The sequence below is a fragment of the Artemia franciscana genome, chromosome 17 (assembly GCF_032884065.1).
Source record: "Artemia franciscana chromosome 17, ASM3288406v1, whole genome shotgun sequence".
NCBI lineage: Eukaryota > Metazoa > Arthropoda > Branchiopoda > Anostraca > Artemiidae > Artemia > Artemia franciscana.
In genome coordinates, this window is record NC_088879.1 from 7,332,171 (window position 1) to 7,353,497 (window position 21,327).

The window sequence follows — 21,327 nt, forward strand, 5'->3', positions numbered from 1 at the left end:
AGTATGTTTATTTTATTCATATGTCAGTTATATGAACTTCTCAATATTTACACCCTGAATTATATTCAAGCATATTTAGTGGATTTCCCATTGTTTTAGTATACTGTTAAATCAATTTGTAGGCTACAAAAGAGTGACAGAGGAAACAATCAGTGCACATGTAGATTACCTCTCATTCAATTAATACAATTACTTCACTATTAGAGAGCAGGACATTGCAATAATGTTGTAACAAGAATGAATGTCAGCCTATATTAGGATTTTTGATGAAATTCTGGTTATAAAGATAGGCTATAATCTATACATATTTGCTAGCTATCTCAATTGTCAGTTAATCAAGAATTTTAGCACTTTGGTAAATATTCATAACCAAGGTACACAAAAATATAAATGCTAAATTTTGCCTAAGCCTGGTCTTAGGCTAAGCCTGAAAAGCTAGCCTAGTCTATAATATACAATGGATTTGGCAGAAGTCAAACCAAATTTTAATGGTGAAAATTTTGTACAAATGAATTCATTTGGCAATCTTCTAAGTTCTAACCCAAGAAATCCAATAACACAGACTATTTACCAATTTTTTGTAGTAATTTTTGAATTTATCTGGGCTGGACAACTATTTTTGTTTATGTTGCTGTTGTTTATAACATTCTGATAGGTATCGCTGATAGATGGGTCTTCTTCCTATGAAAATGTATTTCTTGATACGAAATCCCCCTTGAGCTGAGAGTTTCATTTATGTTTTTAAGCTGGTGGATTATCTTGCAGAGGGAAGCTTTGAACCAAAGGGTTCACTGAATTTACATCTACTCCACAGTTTTACAAACTGTCAACAAACTTTAAAAACTTAAAAACATCATTATATTACTTCTTCTGTGCTTCACTTAGAAATTCTCCTCTTCTTTAATAAGAATAAAGAACGAACGGCTCTATCTTGAATCGTTGTTTATACTTTTTTAATGTTGTCACTGAAATAGTTTGCCAATAATTAGTATCCGTAATTAAAATAATTGCGAGAGAAAAAAAATAATTTTTAGGAGTTTATGCGGCACATAATTTTTAATCATAAAGCAAATACCTGGACCTCTTAAGTTTTACCTTAAATTACCTTAAATTGCAACTTGGAGCAATTGAAGGATTTTCCATCCTGTAGCATTGCTCAGCATTTCTTTAAAAATTGCCATGTGGATCGATTCGGAATTGTTTTGAATATTGATTTGGTTTTAATGACTAGGGTTTATTTTCTGGTCTGGGACTCCAAGGTGTCCCATTCCAGCCTCCATCCCTTATTGCTCCACTCCTTGTCAAGTGAGACTTTGAATTCTTTGACGGCCTTACTGGATACAGTATGATTGCTCAGGGAGTTCCACTGGTCTACTACCCGGTTGGTTTGGAAGTGATGGCGTTCCCTCCTCTGAGCGTTGACCTTTATGAGCTTCTTAAAATGACCCCTTGTCCGCTGTGATGAATCGATGAAGAAGAGACCATGAATTGGATTGTTATGAATCAATTTGTAAGTGTTAATCATGTCACCCCTTTTTCTTCGGTAAGTCATACTGGATAAGTTCAGAGTTTGCAGTCTCATTGGGTAAGGAAGATGTGGGCACCCATCTACTATCTTTGTTGCTCTCCTCTGTACTTTCTCTATCATGTCCTTGTCCACTTTGTAGAGGGGAGATGCAATTGACATGCCAGTTTCTATGATAATACAAAACATACCAGTTTCGATTGATAATACTTTTGCATACTGTCCCTAAGACATGTTCTTATCTAAAACCATGAAAAGACATTGAAACTGACTAGTTCTTCCAGTTCTAACATTATTAAGATTTCAAATATTTATTGGCAGAAAAAAAAACTGAGATTTGGAAAAATCATGTGCTTATTTTTTTGCTACTGTAGATTTTTATTTTGCATTTCGTTATCGTCATTGATTTATACTTCATTGAAAACAACCTCACATAACGCCACTTCTTTTATTCATTCACTGCTGTCAATCAACGTGAAGAGTGCACCCAGATTAAAACTTATTGTTGAATTATTGAATTACGTTAAGAGAATCGGAAGAATTTCTGGTTGGCCGGGTTTCTGGTTTCTAGACGGCACAATTAACAACCTTTGTCTTTTTGTTTTTATCCCTTAAACTTTAGTTATCCTTCAGACTCAGAGTCAACAGAGCTAATAGGGGCCCATGATGAACACCAAAGACCTATCTATCCTTAGTGAGCATATTAGCACCATGTCTTTGAACAGGACATGAGCTAAAAAATGATAAGACTGTCATGTTGTGTTGTGGTGGACAGTTGTGCAACAGGTTATCGATTGAAGCTATTAGTCCATACTCTTTGTGATTTTCTTCTTGGTTGTTATAACTAAGTCACGCTAGAACACACTATTAAAAGCCAAATTTTGTACTTTTATTGTCATGTTTGGTGAAAATCAGCAGTTAATCCGTCCAGTCCAAACATTTAAGTGAACTTTAACTTAGCTCGTACTGATGGTAAAAATTTAAAATTGCAGTGCAATTCCACAATAAGTTACAAAATTACTCCTATTCTTGCACAATTTTTGCGTATGCACTATTAGTATTCACTGTCAAGTTTGAATTTTCTTTTAAATTTCATTAATGTGTAAAATATTAGGTTCGTTCTTTAATTTGCCATCCAAAAGTTGATAAACATATGTTTTGGATACGAGTACAACTTTTTATTTATATTAGTTTGATTTTCACAATAGCTTACTTTTTGACCGTTTCTGATCATTAGAGCCGTATTTCCAGAAACGTATCAAACAGTTCGTAGTAACGAACTGTAGTAAGGAGCGACCCGGCGCAATAGTAAACGAAACTCTGATTTTTGATGCTAAAAGATACATCAAAAGAATCAAATTTTCATGCTGATTCTAAATATTTAAGTTTCATAAAATTTAATCTTCGTCATCAAAGTTACGAGCCTGAGAATATTTGCCTTATTTTGGAAAATAGGGGGGAACACCCCCTAAAAGTCTAAGAATCTTAACGAAAATCTCACCATCGCATTCAGCGTATCAGAAAACCTTATAGCAAAAATTTTAAGCTCCTATCTAAAAAAATGTGGAATTTCGTATTTTTTGCCAGAAGAAAGATCACGGGTGCGTGTTTATTTGTTTTTTTTTGTTTTTTTTTCCCAGGGGTCATCGTATTGACCAAGTGATCCTAGAATTTCGCAAGAGGGCTCATTTTAACGGGAATGAAAAGTTCTAGTGCCCTTTTTAAGTGACCAAAAAATTGGAGGACACCTAGGCCCCCTCCCACGCTCATGTTTTTCCCAAAGTTAACAGATCCAAATTTTGAGATAGCCATTTTGTTCGAAAACCATATCAACTATGTCTTTGGAATGACTCACTCCTCCACAGTCCCTGGGGGAGGGGCTGCAAGTTACAAACTTTGTCCAGTGTTTACATACAGTAATGGTTATTGGTAAAAAAAAAAGAAGGCAAAGGATACGGCATTAGACTTTACAGTCCGTACCAGCGGTGCTGATCTCCGTAGGTATTTATTAGGAGATAAATGCCTTGCTCTTTATGCTAGAGTATTTTAGTAATTTCACTATTTATTCACGGCCTTTCTGATTCAGGGGTCATTCTTAAAGAATTGGGACAAAACTTAAGATTTAGTGTAAAAGGCGAGGTATTAACGAGGGGACAAACCCCCTCATAAATATAATAAAAAATATAAGAATACAAAAGTTTGTTACGTAAGTTAATTCTTAAGTTACCTATATTTTTTTCTGAAGATCTGAAGATCAATCTGAAGATTGATCGTAGTTTTAAAAAAAGGAGCAAATTGCCTATTTTTTTATTGAGTTGGTTGCAAATCTAACTGCAAACACTTAAACATATCAAAAATCCTTAGTGATTTTAAATGTACCAGAAATAAGTTTTGAGTTACAGAAAGAAGGTATCTAGATTTTTGAAAATTTTTATTAGACTGTGCAGGAGTTTGAAGCTCCTTTTTTGGAACCAGTTTCCTTAGTCAAAGTAGAAATCTTACAATTTTCCGTTTAGCGTCATCTAGCTAAAAAAATTATTTCTGATAGAGAGCGCTATTTTTAACTGACTAAGAGAGAAAAGAACCAAATGAAGTTCGAAATTGAAGTTAAACTATTACCTGAATGCATTCAAGGTAAACACATTAGTTTGCGTCAGACCGTCCATTTAGTGTCCAGAAAGGTTAATTTGTGCTAGGTTAAAAAAACGCTAGCTGATGTTTCGAATCTAGTTTTACAGACTTTTAAAGAAAGTTCAACTACATTAAATGAGCTGAACGTTCATTTTAGAGGACACGAGAAAAGAATTTCTAACATCATAGAATCTGTATTGCAATCGAAATTGGAATTGGGAAGTATTAAGCCAAAAGTAATCAGCCGTGATGTAGAAACCAAAGATTTGAAGAGCCACGTGGTTGATGAAAATTCTTTCCTGAAATTGCAGTTATCTAGCTCAAAACACACAGATGGAGCTGGAAAGCAAAGAAACAGATGAAAACATTCTAGAATGGATTGTGACAGTATATGATACTGTAAACGCTAAGGTGATTTTTGATAATATAATTTCGTCAGGGGATTCATGAGGTACCCAACTACACGATAGCTGATTTTAAGCCTGAAAAAGCTGATAAAGGTTACTATGGAAAACAAGGAGCTAAAAGTCGCAGTTATAAAACAGGCTCAAAGTCTTTCTGGTAAAACTATCATGGTCAATCAGAATGTTTTTTAACCAATGATTTTCCCCTGTCTGCTCGAGAAGCTTGAAAAAAACTTTTGGCTATCTTAACCAGTATTCGTGAAACAACAGGTTTTGAAACTTGGACTACAAGATCTATATCACCATCTCCATGTATTTGTCACCTTGAGGAGGGACCAGTGGAAGTATGTTTGATCAATGAAATCCCACCGGATATTAGTAGCCTGATTCAAACGCATCAATAGCGTATGCAAGGAAATGGCAGGGGCAATTCTATGCACTTGATTACATGAGCGATTTGCTTAGTGAATTTGTGGAGGTTTGGACATTTTATGTGTTTTGATAAGAAAAAAGTATTGCTTATGAATTATTTGTTGAGTTATTTTTCCGATGTAATAAAAATAATATTAGTGACTTATATAATAGTTATCTCTGTTGCTACAAATATTGTGTCTTTTTTGTTGTATTGTTATTTTTTTGTGCCAACAGGAGCTTTTGTTGGCTCAGTATATTTATGAGTTTTGTTATTATTATTTGCAACATATGAGGAGGTATACAGGTACGGGTTCAAGATATGTAGGTAGGGATAAATATGATTGGGATGCAACTTAAGAATAAAGTTGAACTGCTTGAGATAAATTCTGTGAAATTTTATGAAGAAATGAACAAAGTTTTGCGTGATGATTGGGATGAGGCGACTTTTCGGAATATTCAAGGTTTTAATGAGCCATCAAAGTATATTTGGGCTGTGAATTAATGAATGATTCGGATTCTAATCGACAGGATCATTTAGCGCTTTTTTCATTTTTATTGTCAATGGCTGAAAAGTTCTTATTATTATTTGTCTGAGTTGTGTTACAATGTGCATAAGATAGATACTCTTGGTTTGACTGAAACTTGATTATGTGCTGGAAATGAAGAGCTATTAAATATTGAGTCTTTAATTTTCTTAGGAAGAATAAGAGCGAGTCCAGGCATGGTGGGATAGCGGCTTACGTTAGATTGGGCCTTGGAGCTAAGGTAAGAGATGATTTGTTGGTGTATGTTGAGATGATTTGTGAGACTTTGGTATTAGAGGTTGGAGCCAAGACGCAGGATAAATTTTTCGTGGTTATTGTTCATAGACCCCCTTCAGCCCCGAATCATAAATTTCTTGAATTGATTAAAAACCAATTAGAAAAGACCCCGAAAATGTCCAGATTATGTAGTTTTACAGGGATTTTAATATTGATTTGATGCAAAAGAATGATAAAACTTGCCGAAGTTTTTGTGATTTAATGTATAGTTTCAGTATGTTTCCTACTATTAATGTTTGCACGAGAGTAACAGAGAATACTGCTACTTGAATTGATAATTAATTTGTCAATAAGAAATTTAGCAAGCCCAAAGTAATCATCAATGATGTGTCAGATCATTATGCGATTATTGTTTGTTGTGATATTAAAGCTTCTCATTATGGTTCAATTAATCGTAATAGTTTTAATCAGGAGATTTTTGCGAAAGGTAGTCTCCCAAAGTTTTGGGAGACCTTGGGCAGATCTGATTGGTCTTTTTTAAATCAGTTTACCACTTTTGGTGATAAACTTAGTGAATTGTATAGAAAAATCATTGATATTTTCCGAGAAACGTGCATAAGAAAAGCAACAGAAAGCTACAAAACCAAGAAAGACTTGGATAACATGAAGTTTAATTAAGTCTATTGAAAAAATACAATGCATTATATAGAAAAAGTATTGTAAGCAACAATGACTTGGACCAAGATATATATAAGAAATACAATATTACACTGAGCAAATTGTTAAGAAAGGTAAAGCGGAATTATTCTACAAAGCAGTTTGAAGAGGCTAATGTTTCCTCTACAAAGACTTAGAGAATTATTCGATCAGCTACGGTGAATTAAGGGTAACTTTTTTCAAGTTCACTAAAAGATTTAATCGGGGGCCTTAAAAAAAGCTGTAAAATTGTATTAGAAATATGTTTATATTCATTTTTGCTACATTTTTACGAGTCGAAAAATCATTTCGTGGGGTTCAAACCCCCTAACCCTCCTCCCTCGATGCAGCCTTGCTTAAAGATCATATAAAAAGACCTTCAGGATTGAAATAATCCCTCAGAAATTAGGGGAAGGGACCGTAAGTTTGTCGATCTTTCCCTAATTTTTTTTTGAAATGCGTATTTATAATGTTTACCTTACTTCTGTTCTTGCCAGTTTAAAATAAGAAAAGGCACATTTTGCATTAAATTGACCGAGGAAAACTGATAGGAAAGAGTTAGAACTTGTATTATAGCTTACATAGTATATGTATGTCAATCTGTTACATGTTTTTTTTTTATAGTTTTGATGGAATTTAATTTATTATTTGTTCTCTGTTGCCTCTGTGAAATGAACACAAATTCTGCGCAAAACGGACCAATAAAAACTAGATAGGAAGAACTAGGACTCGTACGACTACGCAGATATACGAGTGTCAATCTATCTATACATATTTTTTCGGGTTTTTGTTGAATTGTGTATTTATAAGGTTTGTATTCCTTGCTTCGGCTCGGTCCCTTTGCAATTGAACCCTCATGTTACTGAGCCCTCGTGCATTTTACCCTTGATGAACCCCGTATTACTCCACCCCTGTTTAACTTAGCCATCGTGCAACTCAACCACATTCAACTGAACCCTCGTGCAGCTCAACCTCCTTGTAACTCAACCCTTATTTAACTGTCTAATAACTGTAAGCAAAAATAAAGAAAAATATAGATCTGCCGTGAACGCTTATCGGTCCCAGCCACTTTACTTTATTAAGTAAAAAACAAGTTTTTTAACTGAAAATAAGGAGCAACATTGAAACTTAAAACGAATAGAAATTACTACGTATTTGAAAGAAGCTGTATCCTCCTCAACACCCCGCTCTTTACGCTAAAGCTTGACTCTTTCTCACAACTCTACTTTTTAAAACAGCAAAAAACTTTAGCATAAAGAGCGGGGCGTTGAGGAGGGGACGATCGCTTTCATATACGGAATAATATCTGTTCGTTTTAAATTTTAATGTCACTCCCTACTTGCAGTAATGTTTTTTTTTTTATTGAATTTCTGAACGTTTTGGATTAATGCATGTTTTGATTTTGGCTCACCGCACAAGAATAATTAAACAAAATTTGCATATTGTTTTAAATTAGACCGGATTAAATTAGAAATAGTCGTTTTCCCGATTTAATCATCCGGGGGGAGTGGGGGGCCCGTTAATTGAGAAAAAATAGAAAAAATGAAGTATTTTTAACTTGCGAATGGTTGATCAAATCTTAATGAAATTCTCTAGAACTGTTAAAACCTTGCCGTTTTTTGAAATGATAATTGATGGTGTGAGAATTTTTTACAAAACGCGGAAAGAGCCAATGGTCAATTAGAATCTTAGATTTTCTACAACATTTATCTATGACTTCCATTTTTCTGAAGTCATAAATTTCAACGTTATGTAGTAGTAAACTTCTAGTTTTTTAGTTTCAAAATTATAATCACTGTCCTTTAAAAAAGCATAATTTTTTAGCAGTACGACTCTGTGAAGAACACAGGGGGGGGGGGGCTTGGTGCCTAGCGCCGTGATGTCCTAAATGTCCTGGGCTCTTGAATTTCTGAACCCTTCTTATTCAAGTTATGAACTATTTTTTTTTACCCCACCTTTTCCTCTCCTGTAATATAAAAAAAAGAACAGGTAATTTTACTATTCTATTCTAACTACTCTAACAATTTGATTAAGCTAAATTAATGCAATTTTTAACTTCAAGGCCAAACTTAGAGTCTCTCGTCTTATATCCTAAAAATTTCAATAATTCCTGACAGTCAGAATAAAAATCTAAAAATTGTGCAAAAAACAAATTTTTCATACTTTTGCTTCGCTGGAAAGGTTTTTCCCCCTTCTGAAAAAAATCTGCGTCCTTACAACATTAAAAAAAAATCCAACATAAAAACATCGACAATGGCTAACCGGTATTTTGGATGAATTAATTTCTAGACATAGGCTTAATTTAGCATATGGCTAAATTTAACATTTTCTTTCTTCTTTCTTTCTCCCCTAATATGGTAAAAGAATATACGCACGTTCGTGTGGATTTGTTTTAAGTGTGGATGGATGCTTAAAACTAAAAATCGGAGATAAATATAGAAACTATAAAGAGACACTGGAAAAATCGTTAAAACCTTAGTACTCTGTGGGTATGTGCTTGGGTTGTCCTCCCCCTCCCCTGTGCTCCGTTATTACGCTGGAACGCAAAGCACTTTCTTCTGCAACATATGCATTTCAATGATGGTGATGGCAATCAAGAGTAACCGTAGCTGGGGTCTCATGTCGTGTATTTACTCCCTCCCTCCTTTGAATTTTCAATAGCCGTGACCATTTGGATAGTCATGCAGCTATTTGGAACTAACCTTGCAAATTGAAACATTTTATGCAGGCTCACTCCCCTTCCTCATGGAAAGTTCCTGTTTATGTCCTTGCTACTTGCTGACCCGCTGCAAATGGGAAGAAAATCAAACCTTGGAGAAAATTTTGAAATTGGAATTAAATAAACAATTGCATAAATTGTCCTCTTTGAGACATGTTTCATTGTCCTAGTTGTTAATAGCAACTTTCTGTCACCTTATGTAAATGGAGTTTTTAACCAGTGGTGCCTATCCACGAAAATTTAGGGGGAGGAGGATTTTTAATGTTAAACGAAGATGCAAAAACATATTTTTCGAAAATGTAGGGGTGAAGGGTTTGTTTTCATTTTTTATGAAGACATAGACAATTTCAATCTATGGGTATAATCGTACTCCTTTCCCCTTATTGACGCCCATATTGTTAACTAACACAAATGTGTTTCTAACAACTGGCAAAAACCTTAAATGGGGGTGTGAAATTTAAAGAATGGAATTGTCAAAGGTGAACAGTGGTTTAAAACAGAGCTATAGCCAAAAATGGATATAAATATCTATAAAAAAACATAAAACGAAACTCGAGTAAAACAAAGAATAATACTTTTTTGGTGGTGGTAATGAGTACGCAGCTTGAAATGCTCTTAATACCGTGTTTTTGGTTTTACAAAAAAAATTCCTCAGCTCCGAACTGAGTCTTAGAATTGTTGGTTTAATGTGTGTTTCGCTGAGATTAAAAAGCTGATGGTAATAATTTTGCTGACAATTGTTTTCCACGAACTAGCAGAAAGCTGTTACTAACAGAAGTCCTAGAAAAGCGAAACGCAGTTGGAGAAAATTGTTGAATGATTTTGAGCTTCGAAATTAAAAACTTTGAAAAATAATAATAAGACTTCCAAATTTCTTCGTTTTAAATACAAATATGGACAAGGCCGTATCCACGAGGAGGGGTTTACTAGGTTTGAACCCAATCCCTGGAATTTTTGTCTGGCTCGTAAAAAAGAAACAAAAATAAACATGAACACATTTTTGACCTATTTAGTAAAGGTTTCTGTACCCCCTCCAAGATAAATAATCCACCCCAAACAAAAGTTGTGGATATGCTCTCGACTACGGATGAGTTTTGTATTTTACAGCTTTACATTGAATTTTATAATTTTCAGAAGTTTGGAATGTGTTTTAAATCGTTCTTGGCGATTTTCATTTTTGAAAATTTCACCCAATTTATAGATTTCTGCTAGTTGTCACTTAATAATTCGAAAATTACTTAGGATGAGTCCCCAAATTAGCAGAAAATTAATAAGGGATGGATCTAGGGGGTGGTCTTAAGCCAAATCCCCCTCAGATGTTTGAAAATTGCACTGGGTCGAAAATGCAAAAAACACCGATTGAGGAGGTTTTATCAGTGCCCCGCCCCCAAACATCAATTCTGTATCTACCCCTACACAACATTAACCAAAACTGCATTTAAACAGACCTTTTTCTTTAATTCAGGTCAAATTCTATGACACCAACTGAAATAGCTCTATGGGCTTGTATCCGAATGGAGCAAGGTCGTCCGTCTCAAGGTCAAGTTCATTCCGGATATATTGTAAAGATGAGGCATAAAAACCGGAAAATTTATGTTTATAATTACACATCTGACATTGTGACGAATAGATCTCGGACTTAGAGGCCAACAAGCGGGTTGGTAGTCAAAAGAAAGTGAAACCGAATCGCCATAGACTGTTTAGTGAAGAAAGTGAGAGTGAAGCCTCATCAGTGGATTTTCCTCTTATACTCTCTGTCGGGAAAAAAGTCACCATCAAGTAAATGACACACCGGAACTAGGATATAAATTTGGAGAATTAATTTTTTGCTGCGAAGTGAAACAGGTGAACATTATATCTCTTTTTTCCTTTTTAAAAGCAGTAAAATAACATAAATTTTTATTTTAAAAAGGGCTTCGACAAGCAAACCATGCCCGAAGTCGCACCTCTGGTCATATAAAGGAATAAAAAAGAAAATTGTTGCATGATTGAAAAAAAAGTTAATTTTGTCAATTGGCCTGCTCTAGGGGTCAGGAAGTCTACTTGTATGAAGGCCTATGAGATTGTGCTCTTCCTAGTGGAGAAATCCGTAAGAAAGAAAAAAAACAACAAAATGTTTCGATAAGGAGAAAATTAATTATTGTGGTGAAAATAGAGTTTTCCAAGTTCTTAATTGAAACTTATGGCCCATTCCCAAGAAGGAGAGCAGAATTAAGTAGCTATTCTAATCCTGTTTCGGCAGTTAGGATTGGCCTCCATTTGACTGATATTAGCGGATTTGCTGGAAGCTTTCTACATCTTGGTTATTTTGCCAACACTAGCTTCTTATTAAAGTGGTACTGGAGTTTCGAGCAGGTAGCGTTTCAAGTTTTTTTTTTTTTTTTTTTTTTTTTTTTTTGGCGAAGGATAGGGCTAGTTGGAAGAGATGTGGTAAAGAGGAGAGCTGAAGAAACCCGTATTTTTAACTCTTTTTTGTTTATTTTTATCGATTTTTTTTTATGGATTCTCAGAATCATCAAGGGAGGGACATTATCCTTGACCCCGTACACTAAAGTAATAGAGGCAATAAAGCTGATTTAGCTATTAGCTAAATTTAAAAATATTTAAAAATTTTAAAATATTAAATATTTAAAAATATTTAAATATTTAAAAATAATGCTGATTTAGCTATTAGCTAAATTTAAAAATATTTAAAAATTTTAAAATATTAAATATTTAAAAATAATAGCTGATTTAGCTATTCGTTGATTTACTTCCCTGGTAAATATATGACAGTTTATATTGTTGACTTACCAATAAAGTGAACATACCACTTGATGCCTTTTTTATGCTCTTTACGAATATAATAATTGCTTCTATTGCAATTTCAAATTTAAGCACTTTTCGAGCTCTTAAAAATGACGAATTTTCAATTAGAGTATGAGTTATCGGTCGTTTTCCGACATAATAATACTACGTTTTCTCAGCGCCGTTTTCTCGGTCGTTTTTGACAAAATAATGCTACATTTTTTCAGTGCCAAAATTATTTATAATACGGTTAGTTTAGGTTAGGTTATGTCAAAAAGTGCTTAAATTTGAATTTGCAATAGAAGCGATTATTATATTCGTAAAGAGCATAAAAAAGGCATCGAGTGGTATGTTCACTTTATTGGTAAGTCAATAATATGAGCTGTCATATATTTACCACTTCCCTTCTTCTGGAACCAGTACCACCCATCATCATTGGACACTAAATTGATGGTACCTGTGTATTATTTAGAACACACTCAATAAGTGAAGTTAGGTTTTTTTCGTGAAACAAACTACGATGCAGGTACATTTTAATTAAATATTTTATATACAGAGGTGATTAGGTTAGGTTAATTTAGGTATTTGACATAATGCACCCCCCCCCCCTAATGTGCAAATATATAGCCCAAACTTTTGATAAAGCTAATGAAACAAAATATGATGAAAATATAATACTTTATTAGGAAAATTGTAAAACTACAGCTTGGAATTCTAACCTAACCTTTTGTCTTTGAGTTTTGTCTTTGTGGCTATGAAACCGGATTTTCTCATAAAATGTACCTGCATTGTAGTTGGTTTCACGAAATAACCTAACTTCACTTATTGAGTGTGTTCTGAATAAAACGCAAGTACCGAATTGGTTTCTAGTGATTATTTTCTTCTGAGCTTGGCGGCTATGTTTAGCCAAACCTGACCCTGTTCCGTGCCTTCTGGAACTTCTCCGTGGCACAAAAGAGCTCTATTTGAGCTTAAACGCTATAAGAAGATTTTTTCTCTGACCCCCTAGATTCTTCCTCTAATAGCGAGCAGTCTTAGCCAAGTGGTTTGCACAGTGATTACAATCTTATGTTCTTTGGTGCAGGTGTTCGGGTCCTGGCGTTGCTAATTATTTGATTTGGGATGGGGCTCAGCGGTATCACTCTGTTAGCTCAACCAGAATCGACCCAGTTCCAAATGGACTCCTGGGAAAATCTGGAGGAAAACACAGGAAGGGTTAGAGGATTTGCCCCCAGCCAACACAAAGCACCTTCACATAATATTAGGGAAATGGTCCCTGCGATACGCCGACCACTGATCTGCATGCGAAGAAGTTAAATTTTTTTTTATCTAGCGTCTTCTTCCATAATGTGTGCGGTTCGCATATCATAACATCTCTGAAAATTATCCCTTTCAGGCGAACAATACGGGTGGTTAAGTAGTTTGAGACGAAACTTTTTAATAGGGTTGTTCTTGGTGGTTGTAGCACCTTCTCATCTCTTCATTTGTCACTATATGCCGAAAGTCGCTATCACAGAGAAAGGACCAGATACATCGGTGTGCAAATACGTTAAACTTTGGCTTGGACAGCCTACAGTAGCTTCAGAAATCTTGACATTCCTTTTAAGCCGGGCATTGTGTTTGCTCTGTAATGGTTTTTTTTATTGGTTCAAGTTTTTCGAAAACGTACGTACTCCTATTTCAGACCATCTGTCATGCACGAACACTTAATCCTCATGACTTCTTCTAATGCCTTCTTTCAAGTGTGTTCTGGCTAAAGCTGAGCTGGTTGACCATCAAAACCTTGATTTTTCCTTAAATACTCTTAAACCCCGGCCTTTTGAGGTGTCCACAACTTTGTCTACATTGGTCAGTGGTGTAAATGGGGGGGGGGGTATTTGCCCCTAGTTTTGCTTATCCTCCAATGATTTAAAAAATTATCTTTCGGGGTATTTTCATTGAAAAATGCCTTTTTTGGTACTTTCATTGAAAAACGACAGATTTGCCATCCCCTACGGTTGGAAAAATACGTTTTGCCTTCTCCTTCCTAAATTTTCTTGAATTGACGCCACATACAACAATTTGCAGTGAGCCAACCATGTTGTCCAAAATTATCACATAAATCAGATAGTAAAGATCCATACTTGTTTCACGGGTACCATTTATTTGGCAAACAGTAATCCCCTTGTGAGATACTAGGAGATTGGTCATCATCCAAGTTGTCGCATCATGATTGCTGCCATAGCTGCAACCTAGCAATCTGCAGCCCTGTGCAGTAGCTGCAACCCCAATGAAAAAAAAAAAAAAATCGAAAACAGTTGTTTAAAAATTAATTTATTTGATCATTGAATGTTTGATGTTGCGTCAGTTTTGTGTTCTCAGTAAAGCGATAGTTTTTCATAATTCTATTAATGCAGTAAAATACCACGAGCCAATTTGTTTAAACAGTTTCAAAAATATTTGCATAAACCGCGAACCAGTAATTTTTGTTCGTTTTAAAATTCAACTTCGTTCTGTTCTTTCGGGAAAATTTTTTAATTGATTTGAATAAGAAGCGCCTAGAAATTCGGAAAACTTGTGATTTCAGGAGGGGGAAGAGGGAAAAACCCGAAGATATCTCCATCTGGTATGCTTGCCTCGTTACTAATATACTTGATCTTACCTTTCTGCTTGTCCATAAATTTTGATCGTAAAACAAATCAAACTTAAAAGTACATTTCAAGAGATAATCTGCGCTGCATATAAAGGAAAATGATGTATCGCTAATCTTTGTCGATTGTTTTATTTGCAATATGAATCCGTTGCAACATTGCCACCATGTACGGCGAATCATCCAATAACATTTAGTACTGCACTAATAATATAATATTTAATTGAGGGTGGGGGGTTGTGTGTTCATACAGAAAGTAGTAAAAAAAAACTAATTATGAGGAAATGAAACATACTCAAATTTCCCAATTGCAAATGGTAATTTGCACATTTTGTACATTACCATGTTAACTATATTGAGCACATAAATGAAAAGGATTTGTATCCCTTGTAGTTGGTTCATTTACCATTTGAAACTGTTGCAGCAATGATACTGTTTACAGTGGATCATCCAATGAAAATTATTACTAACACTAACAATATAGTAGCGGAGTGTGGGAGGAGGGTGTGTAGAAATAATGTAGCAAAAAGGAAAAAAAAATTGAGTATTAGCAATTACATTAACTCAGTAAAGTATTGTAGAACCAGATACAAAGCGTTTGTCGAATATTAAATTATGGAGCAGACATTCACCTCTTCGTTTGTTCTTAAAATCACTCTTAAAAATGAATTAAAGTTAATTTTATATTCCTTGATAGTTGATTTGAATTAATATCTTAGTGTCGCGGTCTCTTAAAGAAGTGTTTCACGAATTTAAATTAGTAGTATGATTTTAGCAGCACGCTAAAAATAAAAACTTCACACCAGTGGGACGACTATCGTCGCAATTTTTTTTTAAACGTTTTACTACTTTTTTTTGAATTTCATACTTCTTGAGTGTTGATTAGAACCATTATCTTTGTTGCTGCGGTCTCTTAAGAAGGTGTTTGACGAATTTAAATTAGTTGCATGATTTTACCAAGTTTAAACAAATGCTAATAGTAAATAACACTAAAACGTGAATTACGTAAGTTTTAAATTATATTCCAAGATATTACCACATGATGTAAGTCCCACTAAACAAACTTGATGCCAGCGGGACGACTATCTTCGCCAATTTTTTCTTTAAATAAAATTCTGGTTTTTGGAATTTTATTTGCCCAAAAAATGGCTTAAAACCAACTACTGGCTATTTAATCAAAGGAAGTCAAATTTGTACTTATACATTGTTTGTTTATTAATTTTAAAGAAGTTGACAAATCAGCTGTCTTGGCAGTCATCCAAAAACCATATGTGCAACTATGTACAATTTATTGGATATGATGGCGTGAAGACACCGAGCCGTTCAACCGTTTTTTCTCAACCAGTTCATAGTAATGAAAAGTGTTTTACTGTTCATAATTGAACTTTGTCAGTAGTAACAGATAGTAATAACAAATTATTGGGTATGTTGGCTTACAAACACCAAACCGTTCAATCGTTTTTTTCAACCAGTTCATAGTGATGTACAATATTTTACTGTTCATAATTGAACTTTGTTAATAGTAATAGATAGTAATAACAAATTATTGGGTATGATGGCGTGCAGACACCGAACCGTTCAACCGTTTTTTTTTTCAACCAGTTCATAGTAACGAAAAGTATTTTACTGTTCATAATTGAACTTTGTCAATAGTAACAGATAGTAATAACAAATTATTGGGTATGTTGGCTTACAAACACCAAACCGTTCAATCGTTTTTTTCAACCAGTTCATAGTGATGTACAATATTTTGCTGTTCATAATTGAACTTTGTTAATAGTAACAGATTAATAACAAATTATTGGGTATGATGGCGTGCAGACACCGAACCGTTCAACCGTTTTTTCAACCAGTACATAGCAGTTTACTGTTCATAACTGAACTTCGTCAATAGTAACAGATAGTAATAATAGTATTTTAAATCCAATTCTGTCTACACTGTCATAACATGAACCCTAAAAAAAGGTCCTCTAGTGTCAGGTTCGTCAACAGTAATAGCATCTCTAAAAATGATAGGATAAGGATATATACTTATTTAAAGGAACTTTTTTTTTTATTCTGAATACAAGTATGTAAAATTATTAAGTTTAGGATCTAGCAGGTCGTCTTCGAGTGGGATTGAAAGAGGTCATAAGCAAAGATACCTAAGAAATTTGAACTTTATTGGAGGGGGTAAAAAGCTTTGGGGTGGAGAGGGAGCGTGTGCAGCTTTGTTTGCCTCAGGTGGCTTGGTGGTACAGTGAATTATTTGTAGTAGCAGGCCTATAAAAGAACTATTAATATTCCCCTGCTCTCTTTTTGACTGACCGGACTCTGCACATCTAGACCCGTATCAGTATGGATGCTTAAGAGGTAGCAGCACAACTGTTTATTTAGTACGGATGTACCATCTCATTGTTGAGTGGCTCGACCGAGGAAGTGCTATAGTCGACCTCCTCCTCGTAGACTACCGAAAAGCTTTTGATCTTATTCGCCATTCCGTTGCTATCACAAATCTAAGCACCATGGGTGCGCAAAAACATATTCTCCTTTTAGTGATCAATTTTTTACAAGCCCGCTATCAGTGCGTTTACAGTCTTTTCCCAGGAGATACCGACTCCGAATGGGTCGAGCTTACATGCGGAGCCCCACAAGGTACTAAGCTCGCTAGTCTACTGTTTTTGGCAGTGATAAATTTCATCCTTTCCGGCTATGAAGAAAGATTTAAGTATGTAGACGACTTGTCAGTCCTACTGAAGTACATTGTTGAGAAGTCTGAGGCTGTCCCCCAATTCTGTAACGAAATAATCAACAACTTCAAAGATGAATGTACTGCGAACAGCCTCCAAATCAACGAAGGAAAGACTAAAATCCTTCGCTTTAATCCCCTGAAGAGAGACTTTGTGTGCCCTCCTCCTCCTTATCTTAGTGAATCTTCGGCAGTAGTGCTTGGTGTCAAGTTTAGCATCGACTGCTCTTTCAGCCTCCATGTCGATACAATTATCAAAAAGGCAAATAGTGCGATGCGGACACTTATACTAATGCGTCGATTTGGTTTTTTCAGTGACACAACTAAGGATAGCCTATCTTACTTACATTCGACCAATTTTAGAGTATGCATGTCCCGTATGGGGCCCACAAGTCAATAACACTATTTACCTAAGTGACCAGCTTGAGTCAATACAAAAAAGAGCAGTCAAAGTAATATTGTGTGATGCTTTTACAGAATATAAGTTAGCATTATCCACTTTACAAATTCCCTCTCTTCAAGAGCATCGTCTCAGTTTGATCCTTGAATTTGGCCAATATCTTCTCGGAAGTGATAAATACAGATCGATACTACCACCAGTTTTAGTGAAACATCGAAGTACTAGGTTGAAGAAATTTGACAAATTAGCAGCACCTCCTTCACGCACAAATCGTTTTTCCAACTCATTCATCCCTTTCTTTGTATCAAAGTATAACAATTGTTGATTTTAAACTATTTGTCTTCTGATTTTTTTTTGTCGTTTGATTTAATCCTTTTTTTCTTTTTTGTAAGCACAAGCGCCATTTAGTTTTATGACTACGAGAGATTGTGCAAATAAAACCTATTCTATTCTATTCCTCATCTCTCTGCCTCTCTGTACCGAAGATTTTTTTCTGTATTAAAATCGTTAATAGTTTTAGATAGATAGATAGATGAACTTTTATTTTCACCAACAATTTTATGGCACTGCCAATTTTCTTTGGTATAGTCACAATAATAAGCGACGCAAAAAAAAACTAATCATTCCTCTTGATTTTCGTTATACATTTTTACAAAACTAGGTATACAACTCTTCGCTAACCGCTGGTGGGGACAGCGTACCGGCTGAAGCTTCTCAACAGGCACTGCAACCCTGCGCGGGGGTCGTTTTGTTGTGCATTGAGGGGGGGGGGGTTTGTGGATTAGGTGGATCATAGATTTTTTTTTTCCAAAATCCATGCAGAGTTTTTCCCTTCGTTTTCGAGAGTTTGCATTTTAAACTTTGTCAGCAGCTCTTCATACGACATTTCTGCTGCTTCTAAACTATCATTTATTATTTATCTTTTATTTATTATTATTTTTTTATTTATTATATTTATAATATATTTATTTATAATTTTATATTTATTCATTTATTATTATTTATTATTTATTTATTATATTATTTATAATTTATCATTATAAGCTCTTATCTGAATTCTTTCGAGTCTGGCGCTTTGCTCAGCCAAAAAGGGGTCCAGGCAGATGGGGTAAAAAGGTTGGGTTATAAAATCAGTAGATGCCTGATCCGTAATTGAGCTTGATTTCAAAAATATTAAAATGATTACCACGATTTAAATAAATGATCTTTTGACTTTTTTCAGTTTTGGCTCAAGACGGCATTTTCAGATCTCAACTTTTGTTTTGATATTTTTTTTTAGCTGCTTTTTTTTAATTTTTTTTTTAGCTGCCTGTTGATTTGTCAGCAATTAAGAGTTGCTATGTTTTGCGATTGAAACATGATTCGATTTAAATTTTGATGCCATGATTTAAAAAATTTTTGGACTATTTAGCCTCCCAGTTTCAGAGGCCATACTGTAACGCGGTGGCACATGCTCGAATGCCCTAGGTTGAGCTGTGTTTAGCTTCCTGCTCTGAAAGTTGTCCGTAGCTATCCATGTGCATCCTTTGTTGTGTTGTCTGTGTTGAGTTTTGCATTTGTGCTGTTTTTAAAAGTTTGCTATGCTGGTTTTTCTTGTTTTATTTGACTAGATTGATTTACCTGACTAGATTGACTAGATTGTGTTTGTCTATTAAATTGATTACATTGACTAGATTGTATTAATCGTGTAGCTTTAGTTACATGAGTAGACTAGGTTTGCTATGCTGGCTTTTCTTGTTTTGTTTGACGTGTTTGTCGATTAAATTGATTAAATTGACTAGATTGTGTTAGTCGTGTAGCTTTAGTTACATGAGTAGACTAGATTACTCATTGACTAAATTATTCTTTGACATTGACTAGACTAGTCAATTACTCAATTGACTAGATTAAATTGACTAGATTGTGTTAGTCGTGTAGCTTTAGTTACATGAGTAGACTAGGTTTGCTATGCTGTTTTTTCTTGTTTTGTTTGACTAGATTGATTTACCTGACTAGATTGACTAGATTGTGTTAGTTCTGTAGCTTTAGTTACATGAGTAGACTAGATTACTCATTGACTAGTTTATTCTTTGACATTGACTAGACTAGTCAATTACTCAATTGACTAGATTAAGTTGACTAGATTATGTTAGTCGTGTAGCTTTAGCTACATGAGTTCCCCTCGTGAGTTTCTTTTAAGAATTGGTTTCGTTTATCCTTTAATGGTGGAATTTGATTAATTTGTCTGAATCAATTAAACCATTGTTTCGGAAACAATGGTTTTAAAACCATTTCTTTTTAAGCCATTGTTTTCAAATTAAATTATGCTTTGTTTTAAGTTGACGTTGTGTCCCTTCTTTGGTGATTTAGGTTGCTTTTCTTGTTTTGAGCATCCTTAATTAAGTTTCTGGTTTAAGTTTATTTGAGTTTCTTGCTAGAGTTCCCTGAGTTATATTATGAGTTTTATAGGTATCCATTAAGCGGTTAGAGTTTTCAGTGTATTGAATTGACTGGGTCGAATTTGATGACTTGTAAAATCATGGTTCAGGGAAATGTTTGTTTAACGAAATATTATGTCTAATCTCGAATGAAATCAATAATTTATCCTAAAATATCTTAATCATTTATTATATAATTGATATTTGACGTTGATTAAATTTGATCTGTTAAGTAATATGACAACTAAAATTAATGTTTTCTAATTGATCCCTGAATGGAATTGATACCTGAATGGAATTGATCCCTGAATGGTCATGATAGCTTGTCGCCAACTGGGGGGGGGGGCTTGCCTGCATAATATTTTAGGTGGGCAAAGGTTTTGAATTGTTTTTCTTCTTTTTCTTCTTTAGAAAAAAGGCCGTATTCAGGATTTTTCGGGGGGGGGGGAGCGATTTGTCTGTTTTTACGCAAAAATAAAAAAAATAATCAAAAATGTAATTTTATGCTTTTGATTACGTGCTTACAAGTCGGAAAGTCATTTCGGGGGAGGGGTTTTCAAACATCCCCCTGTTGTAGGCTTTAGTAAGGAGACTATAAACTTTTTGGTTTTTAAAGAAGAGGGGTAAATTCACAGTCTTCTATTAGGTATACTTCGTGTAACGTAGGCAAAGCAAAGTTTTTAGCGGAAAAGGATAAAGAAAGAGTGCCCGTAGTGACGGCATCTTGTGGATAGTGATGCGATAAATTTATCATAGTAATATTAGCAGTAAATACTCCTTTTACTTTTAAACCACTTTTTGTATTGACAGAGCAAGCTCCATATTTTGATTGAGTAGTACGAAAAACCTTTGTCTAGTTCAGCCTTGTATTAATTTGACTATTAAAACAACTATTCGATTTTAATTCAAATAGTCAATTCAATAGTCAAGAAATCGGAAATGTATTTCCTTCGTTCAGATATGCCTAGTGGCTTGTTCATGGTAATTATAAAAAAAAAAAGTTGTAAGAAGATTGTGTCCCAAAGGATGTTAAACTCATGACGATCCAAATGACTGTCAAAATTAACTATTTTGACGTCAAACTAAGAGAAAGTCCTTCTTTTAAAGAAAAGTAAATGTGAAAAATTAATCGGATTAAAAAAAGAAAGCAAGGTTAAATTCTGTTTTACTTTGGATGAAACAAAACACAGTAAATCCGGCTCGCAATCGGAAATGC

At 34.5% G+C, this 21,327-nt stretch overlaps 2 protein-coding genes across 3 annotated transcripts in view; one reads left to right on the forward strand and one right to left on the reverse strand.

Annotated features, from left to right (window-relative positions):
* Positions 1-637, reverse strand: part of LOC136037773 (uncharacterized) — a 118,152-nt gene extending 117,515 nt beyond the window's left edge. For both annotated transcript variants that reach the window (XM_065720584.1, XM_065720581.1), the window contains exon 1: positions 572-637. The gene's annotated coding sequence lies outside the window, so the exon portion shown is untranslated. The remainder of the gene's footprint in view (positions 1-571) is intronic.
* A 10,200-nt stretch (positions 638-10,837) lies between these two features.
* LOC136037774 (serine proteinase stubble-like) overlaps positions 10,838-21,327 on the forward strand; it is a 211,102-nt gene continuing 200,612 nt past the window's right edge. The window contains exon 1 of the mRNA XM_065720589.1: positions 10,838-10,995. The gene's annotated coding sequence lies outside the window, so the exon portion shown is untranslated. The remainder of the gene's footprint in view (positions 10,996-21,327) is intronic.